This window comes from Triturus cristatus, chromosome 4_1, assembly GCF_964204655.1.
Source record: "Triturus cristatus chromosome 4_1, aTriCri1.1, whole genome shotgun sequence".
NCBI lineage: Eukaryota > Metazoa > Chordata > Amphibia > Caudata > Salamandridae > Triturus > Triturus cristatus.
The window spans coordinates 295,104,687-295,117,724 of record NC_140585.1 but is presented as its reverse complement, the minus strand read 5'-3'; the positions used below and the strand labels follow the sequence as shown (position 1 = coordinate 295,117,724).

At 44.8% G+C, this 13,038-nt stretch overlaps 3 non-coding genes across 3 annotated transcripts; all 3 read right to left on the bottom strand.

The window, feature by feature from the left end:
* Positions 1-1,934: 1,934 nt before the first annotated feature.
* LOC146854675 (signal recognition particle RNA) lies at positions 1,935-2,234 on the bottom strand. Its single transcript, XR_014959059.1, has one exon.
* A 3,407-nt stretch (positions 2,235-5,641) lies between these two features.
* LOC146854674 (signal recognition particle RNA) lies at positions 5,642-5,942 on the bottom strand. The gene has a single exon (XR_014981694.1).
* A 3,407-nt stretch (positions 5,943-9,349) lies between these two features.
* On the bottom strand, positions 9,350-9,649 carry LOC146854673 (signal recognition particle RNA). The gene has a single exon (XR_014981656.1).
* Positions 9,650-13,038: the final 3,389 nt, after the last annotated feature.

Below are 13,038 nucleotides of genomic sequence, written 5' to 3'. Positions count from 1 at the left end.
ATTCAGTCCTGGGTCAGTACTTGGAATCAAGTGATAAAAGTCGACTTAATTACTGTGATGATTTTTAGACAATATTTTGCTATTTTAAAAGTTGACAGAAAATATTTAATAGAAAACAGTCTAAGATTCCCTATGGCAGAAAATTCAAGTTGCAGGTATAGTATGTTCTCGTTACTTTTGTAATCCAGTACTGGGTGCCTAGACTCAGTACTGGGACCTTTATCCAAAACAGGTAAGTAATTACGTTTTCAGAAATTATACGATTTTTAAAGAATATTTAAAGTTTGCAGAAATTGACACTTAGAAGAAATTTCACAGAAAAACAGTCAATGATTTCCTATGGGAGAAAATTGGGTTACTGGTAAGTACAGTTGTAAGTATTTTTCAGAGTCAGTGTTGGGCACCAAGATCCAGCACTGGGAGCTCACCTAATAGCAGGTGAGTATTTTCGTTTTCGTTACTCGGCTGATTTTTGGTGAATATTTTAAGTTTTGAAAAGTCCACACTTGGAAGAAATTTCAGGAAAAACCAGTCAATGTTACCCTATGGAGAAGATTGAGTTATCGGTTTAAAGGTAAGTACTCGAATGGCAGAGTTAAGGTTCTGGGCATAGACTCAGGCGTCTCCCAGGGTCAGGTAGGTACAGTTGGTTCACCCTCAGCGGCACAAGGGCAGCCGGGTGCAGAGAGAGTTAGGCCCAATGTTATCCTATGAGAGGTAGGGGGGCCTTGGTTGGTGGCTGCTGACTAGCAGGCCACGTGGCTGTGGGAGCTGGGCTCCTGGTCACTTATCCAGGGCAAGTGGGGAAGTAGATAGATGTAGAGGTTGCACTGCCAGGGCCACTCGGACGGCTGGGTGCAGGGTGCTTTTGAGCATTCGGGCGCTCAATTGATTTGAATGGGAAATCTCTGGTTTAGAAAAAGACTGCAAGCTCGGGGACGAAGATTCTTCAGGTGCCACCACCACTTCGAGAGGTAAGTTGGGTAGTTGGAGGATAGGTAGGTACCCCGGGATTGGGCACAGGGGGCCGCGGAGCGCCGGGTGCAGGGGTACCTTTTGGTGTCGGGAAATCTTACCCTCTGTTGATCGCGGTTGGGGGGGCACCTGGTTCTGAGGCTGCAGGCTTCTTCAGGAGTGTCGAGGGAGGTCCTTGGGTGCCGGACTCGGGGTCACAGTCGCCGTGGGGTCGTCCTTGTGGTCTTTGTTCACTCTGGCACAGGCCAGGCTTGGTGGGTGCAGAGTGTGAAGGGTTCGCGGTTCCGGGCTGCTGCCAGGGATTAGAAGTAGATTTGAGTAGAGCCTCTACTCATGGGAGTCCCAGGGGTTTAGAGTCAAAAGGTAGCCAGGTCCTCCAGGGTTTGTGAGGTTGCTGGCCACAAGAGATGCCGGGTTGGAGCAGGAGCAGGTTCGAGGGTCTACAGGCCAGAGGCTCCAACGTTTGGGAGTTGCACAGCCCTCAGTCTTTTCATATTTCGCTCAAAGAGTGAAGGGCCCTGTAATTTCTCCTTCTCATTCACATATGAAAAGAATGAGGGCTAATCAAAAAATGAATTAGAGCTGGACGTAGAAATGCAGCAGAAGGGCCAGCAAGCGCATTTCTAAGTTGCTCTATGAAGGATGCTTTTGTACTTGACAGATCAGTTTAATCCTACAGGTGCTCTAAAAGGAAGAATGCATTTGAGTCATCCTTGCTGAAAATCACACAGCCATTTATTCTAGGTTGCACTGAGTTTTCAGTCCTCTCCGCCTGCTAGCTTGTTGTTGCAATATGTCTCAATTCTGGAGAATTGTCTGCTATGCTGAAATGCGTGGCCCAGTTCAAATGTTCATCATATTTCCTGGAAAAATATCAAAAGGAAAACAAAGATTTGGTTTTGGGAAAATAATTTATTACACCTTGTAAAAATCAAAACTTTCACATTTGAGTCAAAAAAGAGAGGCTAGGTCTCACTATTTTGCTCAGGCTGTTTTACACGTACTGCTCACAGGTGCTGTCCTGCTACCAATGGGCATGGAAGCTTTGGCCTGCTCTGTTTCCAGCCTGGGTCAGTGCACCTCTTGTTACACAACCTGAAATTCTAGAGCTCCCTCTAGAACACCATATTGATGCCCAATGCAGCATGGACACCTGATCAACACAGCTGAGTGCAGCCCAGAACCCCTGAGCTCAAGCAATCCACAAGCCTCTGCCTCCCAAGTAACTAGGACAACAGGCACACGCCACCTTGCCCGGCAAACACTGCAGCTGTCCTAATGATGAAATGCATTCCATAAGTAAGGATAATGATAAAGTAAGGTGGAATGAATTGATGGTTTACCAACCATGTTTCAAGAAAATCAATTTCACTATCCTTCAAAGAAAGGAAAAAAATGTCTTATCAAGAAGCAGTGTGAATATGGGAAGGGCCTTTAAAAAAGATGTGGAGTTTCCTAAAGTAAAAAAGAGGGTTGAACTGATTGAAGGGAGAGAGGAAGTAGGGTCGGAAAGATTGTGACGGGGAAGTGAATACAACATAAATACTAGTATTTAGAGAGTGAGAGACAGGTAGAGGGACAGAAGGGAAAGGAGAGTGAGAGTGAGAGAGAAGAGCCAGGTTAGGGCTGAGTTTCTCTTTATCTGCCAGTGACTCCCTGTAGAAGCTTGCCGGCACAATTTAGGCTGTCCTGTAGGCATCCCTTGTTATGCCGAGCCAGCCAATATTGAGAAAAATAGCATGGGTCACAATGATGGAACTCGTCTGCAACATCGGAAGTTTTAAAGTAGTATGGAGTGGGAGGGCTAGAAGAGTTACCATAAAGAATGAATACACGTCATTCTGTTCTCTAGCCTCAACAGCTGCAAGAGAGGAACTCCTGCTGGCCAAGAAGACCAATGTCAGTTCAGCTTGAACAGGTGAAAGCATGCCTGATTCTGCAAAGGTATGAGATTACACTTTTGCGTCAGAGGTGGTCAGGGGCTATTGCACATTAGGAAACCGTTTATTGTGGTCCAGTTGGATTACTCTATCTTCTACCACCTCAAAATCAGCTGCTCATGCAGTGTTCTATACCGATGAGCTATTTTGGTCCTCCCTGCCCCTTCCAGCTAGTGGGTCCTCTGACTAGGGAAAGTGATTCGAACAGATTTGCATATCTTTTCATAGGAGACTTCTTTACTTATTTTATACTGTGCCAAATCAAGGTAGATTGAGTAATGATCTTGACAGACCTATATTGGAGAACTGCAGTGTGAGAAAGTGGCTCTGTATATACTGTTCCCAAATAGGTACAGGGTGTACAGAGTCCACAGTCCCCAGAGGTTTGGCAGAGGCTAAAGTTAGATATAACCTTACTCTCTAAAGTGGTAGCTTGGTCGAGCAGTAAGGCAGTATCAGAGGACAGTGTAAAGCATTTGTTGCACACACTCAGTCAGCAAATGGTCTCACATACTCAATAACTGAACTCTAGGCCAATGGTTTATCTACAAAAAATATATGCTTGTTTTATTTTAGAACCAACAATAGGTATTAAAATATACTTTCTCAGAATGAGATGCTTTATATAAATACTTTTGCAATATGCAATTGACTTTTGTAGAAAGTTACAAGTGGTTGCAATAGGCAACAACATTTTAAACACAATAATGCATTGAGCTCAATGGAAGTTTCAAGTTATTTGCAACAGATTACTTTTAGGATTACTTTTGGATTTCCAGGACTGGATCCTAGATTCAGTCCTGGGTCAGTACTTGGAATCAAGTGATAAAAGTCGACTTAATTACTGTGATGATTTTTAGACAATATTTTGCTATTTTAAAAGTTGACAGAAAATATTTCATAGAAAACAGTCTAAGATTCCCTATGGCAGAAAATTCAAGTTGCAGGTATAGTATGTTCTCGTTACTTTTGTAATCCAGTACTGGGTGCCTAGACTCAGTACTGGGACCTTTATCCAAAACAGGTAAGTAATTACGTTTTCAGAAATTATACGATTTTTAAAGAATATTTAAAGTTTGCAGAAATTGACACTTAGAAGAAATTTCACAGAAAAACAGTCAATGATTTCCTATGGGAGAGAATTGGGTTACTGGTAAGTACAGTTGTAAGTATTTTTCAGAGTCAGTGCTGGGCACCAAGATCCAGCACTGGGAGCTCACCTAATAGCAGGTGAGTATTTTCGTTTTCGTTACTCGGCTGATTTTTGGTGAATATTTTAAGTTTTGAAAAGTCCACACTTGGAAGAAATTTCAGGAAAAACCAGTCAATGTTACCCTATGGAGAAGATTGAGTTATCGGTTTAAAGGTAAGTACTCGACTGGCAGAGTTAAGGTTCTGGGCATAGACTCAGGCGTCTCCCAGGGTCAGGTAGGTACAGTTGGTTCACCCTCAGCGGCACAAGGGCGGCCGGGTGCAGAGAGAGTTAGGCCCAATGTTATCCTATGAGAGGTAGGGGGGTCTTGGTTGGTGGCTGCTGACTAGCAGGCCACGTGGCTGTGGGAGCTGGGCTCCTGGTCACTTATCCAGGGCAAGTGGGGAAGTAGATAGATGTAGAGGTTGCACTGCCAGGGCCACTCGGACGGCTGGGTGCAGGGTGCTTTTGAGCATTCGGGCGCTCAATTGATTTGAATGGGAAATCTCTGGTTTAGAAAAAGACTGCAAGCTCGGGGACGAAGATTCTTCAGGTGCCACCACCACTTCGAGAGGTAAGTTGGGTAGTTGGAGGATAGGTAGGTACCCCGGGATTGGGCACAGGGGGCCGCGGAGCGCCGGGTGCAGGGGTACCTTTTGGTGTCGGGAAATCTTACCCTCTGTTGATCGCGGTTGGGGGGGCACCTGGTTCTGAGGCTACAGGCTTCTTCAGGAGTGTCGAGGGAGGTCCTTGGGTGCCGGACTCGGGGTCACAGTCGCCGTGGGGTCGTCCTTGTGGTCTTTGTTCACTCTGGCACAGGCCAGGCTTGGTGGGTGCAGAGTGTGAAGGGTTCGCGGTTCCGGGCTGCTGCCAGGGATTAGAAGTAGATTTGAGTAGAGCCTCTACTCATGGGAGTCCCAGGGGTTTAGAGTCAAAAGGTAGCCAGGTCCTCCAGGGTTTGTGAGGTTGCTGGCCACAAGAGATGCCGGGTTTGAGCAGGAGCAGGTTCGAGGGTCGACAGGCCAGAGGCTCCAACGTTTGGGAGTTGCACAGCCCTCAGTCTTTTCATATTTCGCTCAAAGAGTGAAGGGCCCTGTAATTTCTCCTTCTCATTCACATATGAAAAGAATGAGGGCTAATCAAAAAATGAATTAGAGCTGGACGTAGAAATGCAGCAGAAGGGCCAGCAAGCACATTTCTAAGTTGCTTTATGAAGGATGCTTTTGTACTTGACAGATCAGTTTAATCCTACAGGTGCTCTAAAAGGAAGAATGCATTTGAGTCATCCTTGCTGAAAATCACACAGCCATTTATTCTAGGTTGCACTGAGTTTTCAGTCCTCTCCGCCTGCTAGCTTGTTGTTGCAATATGTCTCAATTCTGGAGAATTGTCTGCTATGCTGAAATGCGTGGCCCAGTTCAAATGTTCATCATATTTCCTGGAAAAATATCAAAAGGAAAACAAAGATTTGGTTTTGGGAAAATAATTTATTACACCTTGTAAAAATCAAAACTTTCACATTTGAGTCAAAAAAGAGAGGCTAGGTCTCACTATTTTGCTCAGGCTGTTTTACACGTACTGCTCACAGGTGCTGTCCTGCTACCAATGGGCATGGAAGCATTTGGCCTGCTCTGTTTCCAGCCTGGGTCGGTGCACCTCTCGTTACACAACCTGAAATTCTAGAGCTCCCTCTAGAACACCATATTGATGCCCAATGCAGCATGGACACCTGATTAACACAGCTGAGTGCAGCCCAGAACCCCTGAGCTCAAGCAATCCACAAGCCTCTGCCTCCCAAGTAACTAGGACAATAGGCACACGCCACCTTGCCCGGCAAACACTGCAGCTGTCCTAATGATGAAATGCATTCCATAAGTAAGGATAATGATAAAGTAAGGTGGAATGAATTGATGGTTTACCAACCATGTTTCAAGAAAATCAATTTCACTATCCTTCAAAGAAAGGAAAAAAATGTCTTATCAAGAAGCAGTGTGAATATGGGAAGGGCCTTTAAAAAAGATGTGGAGTTTCCTAAAGTAAAAAAGAGGGTTGAACTGATTGAAGGGAGAGAGGAAGTAGGGTCGGAAAGATTGTGACGGGGAAGTGAATACAACATAAATACTAGTATTTAGAGAGTGAGAGACAGGTAGAGGGACAGAAGGGAAAGGAGAGTGAGAGTGAGAGAGAAGAGCCAGGTTAGGGCTGAGTTTCTCTTTATCTGCCAGTGACTCCCTGTAGAAGCTTGCCGGCACAATTTAGGCTGTCCTGTAGGCATCCCTTGTTATGCCGAGCCAGCCAATATTGAGAAAAATAGCATGGGTCACAATGATGGAACTCGTCTGCAACATCGGAAGTTTTAAAGTAGTATGGAGTGGGAGGGCTAGAAGAGTTACCATAAAGAATGAATACACGTCATTCTGTTCTCTAGCCTCAACAGCTGCAAGAGAGGAACTCCTGCTGGCCAAGAAGACCAATGTCAGTTCAGCTTGAACAGGTGAAAGCATGCCTGATTTTGCAAAGGTATGAGATTACACTTTTGCGTCAGAGGTGGTCAGGGGCTATTGCACATTAGGAAACCGTTTATTGAGGTCCAGTTGGATTACTCTATCTTCTACCACCTCAAAATCAGCTGCTCATGCAGTGTTCTATACCGATGAGCTATTTTGGTCCTCCCTGCCCCTTCCAGCTAGTGGGTCCCCTGACTAGGGAAAGTGATTCGAACAGATTTGCATATCTTTTCATAGGAGACTTCTTGACTTATTTTATACTGTGCCAAATCAAGGTAGATTGAGTAATGATCTTGACAGACCTATATTGGAGAACTGCAGTGTGAGAAAGTGGCTCTGTATATACTGTTCCCAAATAGGTACAGGGTGTACAGAGTCCACAGTCCCCAGAGGTTTGGCAGAGGCTAAAGTTAGATATAACCTTACTCTCTAAAGTGGTAGCTTGGTCGAGCAGTAAGGCAGTATCAGAGGACAGTGTAAAGCATTTGTTGCACACACTCAGTCAGCAAATGGTCTCACACACTCAATACCTGAACTCTAGGCCAATGGTTTATCTACAAAAAATATATGCTTGTTTTATTTTAGAACCAACAATAGGTATTAAAATATACTTTCTCAGAATGAGATGCTTTATATAAATACTTTTGCAATATGCAATTGACTTTTGTAGAAAGTTACAAGTGGTTGCAATAGGCAACAACATTTTAAACACAATAATGCATTGAGCTCAATGGAAGTTTCAAGTTATTTGCAACAGATTACTTTTAGGATTACTTTTGGATTTCCAGGACTGGATCCTAGATTCAGTCCTGGGTCAGTACTTGGAATCAAGTGATAAAAGTCGACTTAATTACTGTGATGATTTTTAGACAATATTTTGCTATTTTAAAAGTTGACAGAAAATATTTCATAGAAAACAGTCTAAGATTCCCTATGGCAGAAAATTCAAGTTGCAGGTATAGTATGTTCTCGTTACTTTTGTAATCCAGTACTGGGTGCCTAGACTCAGTACTGGGACCTTTATCCAAAACAGGTAAGTAATTACGTTTTCAGAAATTATACGATTTTTAAAGAATATTTAAAGTTTGCAGAAATTGACACTTAGAAGAAATTTCACAGAAAAACAGTCAATGATTTCCTATGGGAGAGAATTGGGTTACTGGTAAGTACAGTTGTAAGTATTTTTCAGAGTCAGTGCTGGGCACCAAGATCCAGCACTGGGAGCTCACCTAATAGCAGGTGAGTATTTTCGTTTTCGTTACTCGGCTGATTTTTGGTGAATATTTTAAGTTTTAAAAAGTCCACACTTGGAAGAAATTTCAGGAAAAACCAGTCAATGTTACCCTATGGAGAAGATTGAGTTATCGGTTTAAAGGTAAGTACTCGACTGGCAGAGTTAAGGTTCTGGGCATAGACTCAGGCGTCTCCCAGGGTCAGGTAGGTACAGTTGGTTCACCCTCAGCGGCACAAGGGCGGCCGGGTGCAGAGAGAGTTAGGCCCAATGTTATCCTATGAGAGGTAGGGGGGCCTTGGTTGGTGGCTGCTGACTAGCAGGCCACGTGGCTGTGGGAGCTGGGCTCCTGGTCACTTTTCCAGGGCAAGTGGGGAAGTAGATAGATGTAGAGGTTGCACTGCCAGGGCCACTCGGACGGCTGGGTGCAGGGTGCTTTTGAGCATTCGGGCGCTCAATTGATTTGAATGGGAAATCTCTGGTTTAGAAAAAGACTGCAAGCTCGGGGACGAAGATTCTTCAGGTGCCACCACCACTTCGAGAGGTAAGTTGGGTAGTTGGAGGATAGGTAGGTACCCCGGGATTGGGCACAGGGGGCTGCGGAGCGCCGGGTGCAGGGGTACCTTTTGGTGTCGGGAAATCTTACCCTCTGTTGATCGCGGTTGGGGGGGCACCTGGTTCTGAGGCTGCAGGCTTCTTCAAGAGTGTCGAGGGAGGTCCTTGGGTGCCGGACTCGGGGTCACAGTCGCCGTGGGGTCGTCCTTGTGGTCTTTGTTCACTCTGGCACAGGCCAGGCTTGGTGGGTGCAGAGTGTGAAGGGTTCGCGGTTCCGGGCTGCTGCCAGGGATTAGAAGTAGATTTGAGTAGAGCCTCTACTCATGGGAGTCCCAGGGGTTTAGAGTCAAAAGGTAGCCAGGTCCTCCAGGGTTTGTGAGGTTGCTGGCCACAAGAGATGCCGGGTTGGAGCAGGAGCAGGTTCGAGGGTCGACAGGCCAGAGGCTCCAACGTTTGGGAGTTGCACAGCCCTCAGTCTTTTCATGTTTCGCTCAAAGAGTGAAGGGCCCTGTAATTTCTCCTTCTCATTCACATATGAAAAGAATGAGGGCTAATCAAAAAATGAATTAGAGCTGGACGTAGAAATGCAGCAGAAGGGCCAGCAAGCGCATTTCTAAGTTGCTCTATGAAGGATGCTTTTGTACTTGACAGATCAGTTTAATCCTACAGGTGCTCTAAAAGGAAGAATGCATTTGAGTCATCCTTGCTGAAAATCACACAGCCATTTATTCTAGGTTGCACTGAGTTTTCAGTCCTCTCCGCCTGCCAGCTTGTTGTTGCAATATGTCTCAATTCTGGAGAATTGTCAGCTATGCTGAAATGCGTGGCCCAGTTCAAATGTTCATCATATTTCCTGGAAAAATATCAAAAGGAAAACAAAGATTTGGTTTTGGGAAAATAATTTATTACACCTTGTAAAAATCAAAACTTTCACATTTGAGTCAAAAAAGAGAGGCTAGGTCTCACTATTTTGCTCAGGCTGTTTTACATGTACTGCTCACAGGTGCTGTCCTGCTACCAATGGGCATGGAAGCTTTGGCCTGCTCTGTTTCCAGCCTGGGTCGGTGCACCTCTCGTTACACAACCTGAAATTCTAGAGCTCCCTCTAGAACACCATATTGATGCCCAATGCAGCATGGACACCTGATCAACACAGCTGAGTGCAGCCCAGAACCCCTAAGCTCAAGCAATCCACAAGCCTCCGCTTCCCAAGTAACTAGGACAACAGGCACACGCCACCTTGCCCGGCAAACACTGCAGCTGTCCTAATGATGAAATGCATTCCATAAGAAAGGATAATGATAAAGTAAGGTGGAATGAATTGATGGTTTACCAACCATGTTTCAAGAAAATCAATTTCACTATCCTTCAAAGAAAGGAAAAAAATGTCTTATCAAGAAGCAGTGTGAATATGGGAAGGGCCTTTAAAAAAGATGTGGAGTTTCCTAAAGTAAAAAAGAGGGTTGAACTGATTGAAGGGAGAGAAGAAGTAGGGTCGGAAAGATTGTGACGGGGAAGTGAATACAACATAAATACTAGTATTTAGAGAGTGAGAGACAGGTAGAGGGACAGAAGGGAAAGGAGAGTGAGAGTGAGAGAGAAGAGCCAGGTTAGGGCTGAGTTTCTCTTTATCTGCCAGTGACTCCCTGTAGAAGCTTGCCGGCACAATTTAGGCTGTCCTGTAGGCATCCCTTGTTATGCCGAGCCAGCCAATATTGAGAAAAATAGCATGGGTCACAATGATGGAACTCGTCTGCAACATCGGAAGTTTTAAAGTAGTATGGAGTGGGAGGGCTAGAAGAGTTACCATAAAGAATGAATACACGTCATTCTGTTCTCTAGCCTCAACAGCTGCAAGAGAGGAACTCCTGCTGGCCAAGAAGACCAATGTCAGTTCAGCTTGAACAGGTGAAAGCATGCCTGATTTTGCAAAGGTATGAGATTACACTTTTGCGTCAGAGGTGGTCAGGGGCTATTGCACATTAGGAAACCGTTTATTGAGGTCCAGTTGGATTACTCTATCTTCTACCACCTCAAAATCAGCTGCTCATGCAGTGTTCTATACCGATGAGCTATTTTGGTCCTCCCTGCCCCTTCCAGCTAGTGGGTCCCCTGACTAGGGAAAGTGATTCGAACAGATTTGCATATCTTTTCATAGGAGACTTCTTGACTTATTTTATACTGTGCCAAATCAAGGTAGATTGAGTAATGATCTTGACAGACCTATATTGGAGAACTGCAGTGTGAGAAAGTGGCTCTGTATATACTGTTCCCAAATAGGTACAGGGTGTACAGAGTCCACAGTCCCCAGAGGTTTGGCAGAGGCTAAAGTTAGATATAACCTTACTCTCTAAAGTGGTAGCTTGGTCGAGCAGTAAGGCAGTATCAGAGGACAGTGTAAAGCATTTGTTGCACACACTCAGTCAGCAAATGGTCTCACACACTCAATAACTGAACTCTAGGCCTATGGTTTATCTACAAAAAATATATGCTTGTTTTATTTTAGAACCAACAATAGGTATTAAAATATACTTTCTCAGAATGAGATGCTTTATATAAATACTTTTGCAATATGCAATTGACTTTTGTAGAAAGTTACAAGTGGTTGCAATAGGCAACAACATTTTAAACACAATAATGCATTGAGCTCAATGGAAGTTTCAAGTTATTTGCAACAGATTACTTTTAGGATTACTTTTGGATTTCCAGGACTGGATCCTAGATTCAGTCCTGGGTCAGTACTTGGAATCAAGTGATAAAAGTCGACTTAATTACTGTGATGATTTTTAGACAATATTTTGCTATTTTAAAAGTTGACAGAAAATATTTAATAGAAAACAGTCTAAGATTCCCTATGGCAGAAAATTCAAGTTGCAGGTATAGTATGTTCTCGTTACTTTTGTAATCCAGTACTGGGTGCCTAGACTCAGTACTGGGACCTTTATCCAAAACAGGTAAGTAGTTACGTTTTCAGAAATTATACGATTTATAAAGAATATTTAAAGTTTGCAGAAATTGACACTTAGAAGAAATTTCACAGAAAAACAGTCAATGATTTCCTATGGGAGAAAATTGGGTTACTGGTAAGTACAGTTGTAAGTATTTTTCAGAGTCAGTGTTGGGCACCAAGATCCAGCACTGGGAGCTCACCTAATAGCAGGTGAGTATTTTCGTTTTCGTTACTCGGTTGATTTTTGGTGAATATTTTAAGTTTTGAAAAGTCCACACTTGGAAGAAATTTCAGGAAAAACCAGTCAATGTTACCCTATGGAGAAGATTGAGTTATCGGTTTAAAGGTAAGTACTCGACTGGCAGAGTTAAGGTTCTGGGCATAGACTCAGGCGTCTCCCAGGGTCAGGTAGGTACAGTTGGTTCACCCTCAGCGGCACAAGGGCGGCCAGGTGCAGAGAGAGTTAGGCCCAATGTTATCCTATGAGAGGTAGGGGGGCCTTGGTTGGTGGCTGCTGACTAGCAGGCCACGTGGCTGTGGGAGCTGGGCTCCTGGTCACTTATCCAGGGCAAGTGGGGAAGTAGATAGATGTAGAGGTTGCACTGCCAGGGCCACTCGGACGGCTGGGTGCAGGGTGCTTTTGAGCATTCGGGCGCTCAATTGATTTGAATGGGAAATCTCTGGTTTAGAAAAAGACTGCAAGCTCGGGGACGAAGATTCTTCAGGTGCCACCACCACTTCGAGAGGTAAGTTGGGTAGTTGGAGGATAGGTAGGTACCCCGGGATTGGGCACAGGGGGCCGCGGAGCGCCGGGTGCAGGGGTACATTTTGGTGTCGGGAAATCTTACCCTCTGTTGATCGCGGTTGGGGGGGCACCTGGTTCTGAGGCTGCAGGCTTCTTCAGGAGTGTCGAGGGAGGTCCTTGGGTGCCGGACTCGGGGTCACAGTCGCCGTGGGGTCGTCCTTGTGGTCTTTGTTCACTCTGGCACAGGCCAGGCTTGGTGGGTGCAGAGTGTGAAGGGTTCGCGGTTCCGGGCTGCTGCCAGGGATTAGAAGTAGATTTGAGTAGAGCCTCTACTCATGGGAGTCCCAGGGGTTTAGAGTCAAAAGGTAGCCAGGTCCTCCAGGGTTTGTGAGGTTGCTGGCCACAAGAGATGCCGGGTTGGAGCAGGAGCAGGTTCGAGGGTCGACAGGCCAGAGGCTCCAACGTTTGGGAGTTGCACAGCCCTCAGTCTTTTCATGTTTCGCTCAAAGAGTGAAGGGCCCTGTAATTTCTCCTTCTCATTCACATATGAAAAGAATGAGGGCTAATCAAAAAATGAATTGGAGCTGGACGTAGAAATGCAGCAGAAGGGCCAGCAAGCGCATTTCTAAGTTGCTCTATGAAGGATGCTTTTGTACTTGACAGATCAGTTTAATCCTACAGGTGCTCTAAAAGGAAGAATGCATTTGAGTCATCCTTGCTGAAAATCACACAGCCATTTATTCTAGGTTGCACTGAGTTTTCAGTCCTCTCCGCCTGCTAGCTTGTTGTTGCAATATGTCTCAATTCTGGAGAATTGTCTGCTATGCTGAAATGCGTGGCCCAGTTCAAATGTTCATCATATTTCCTGGAAAAATATCAAAAGGAAAACAAAGATTTGGTTTTGGGAAAATAATTTATTACACCTTGTAAAAATCAAAACTTT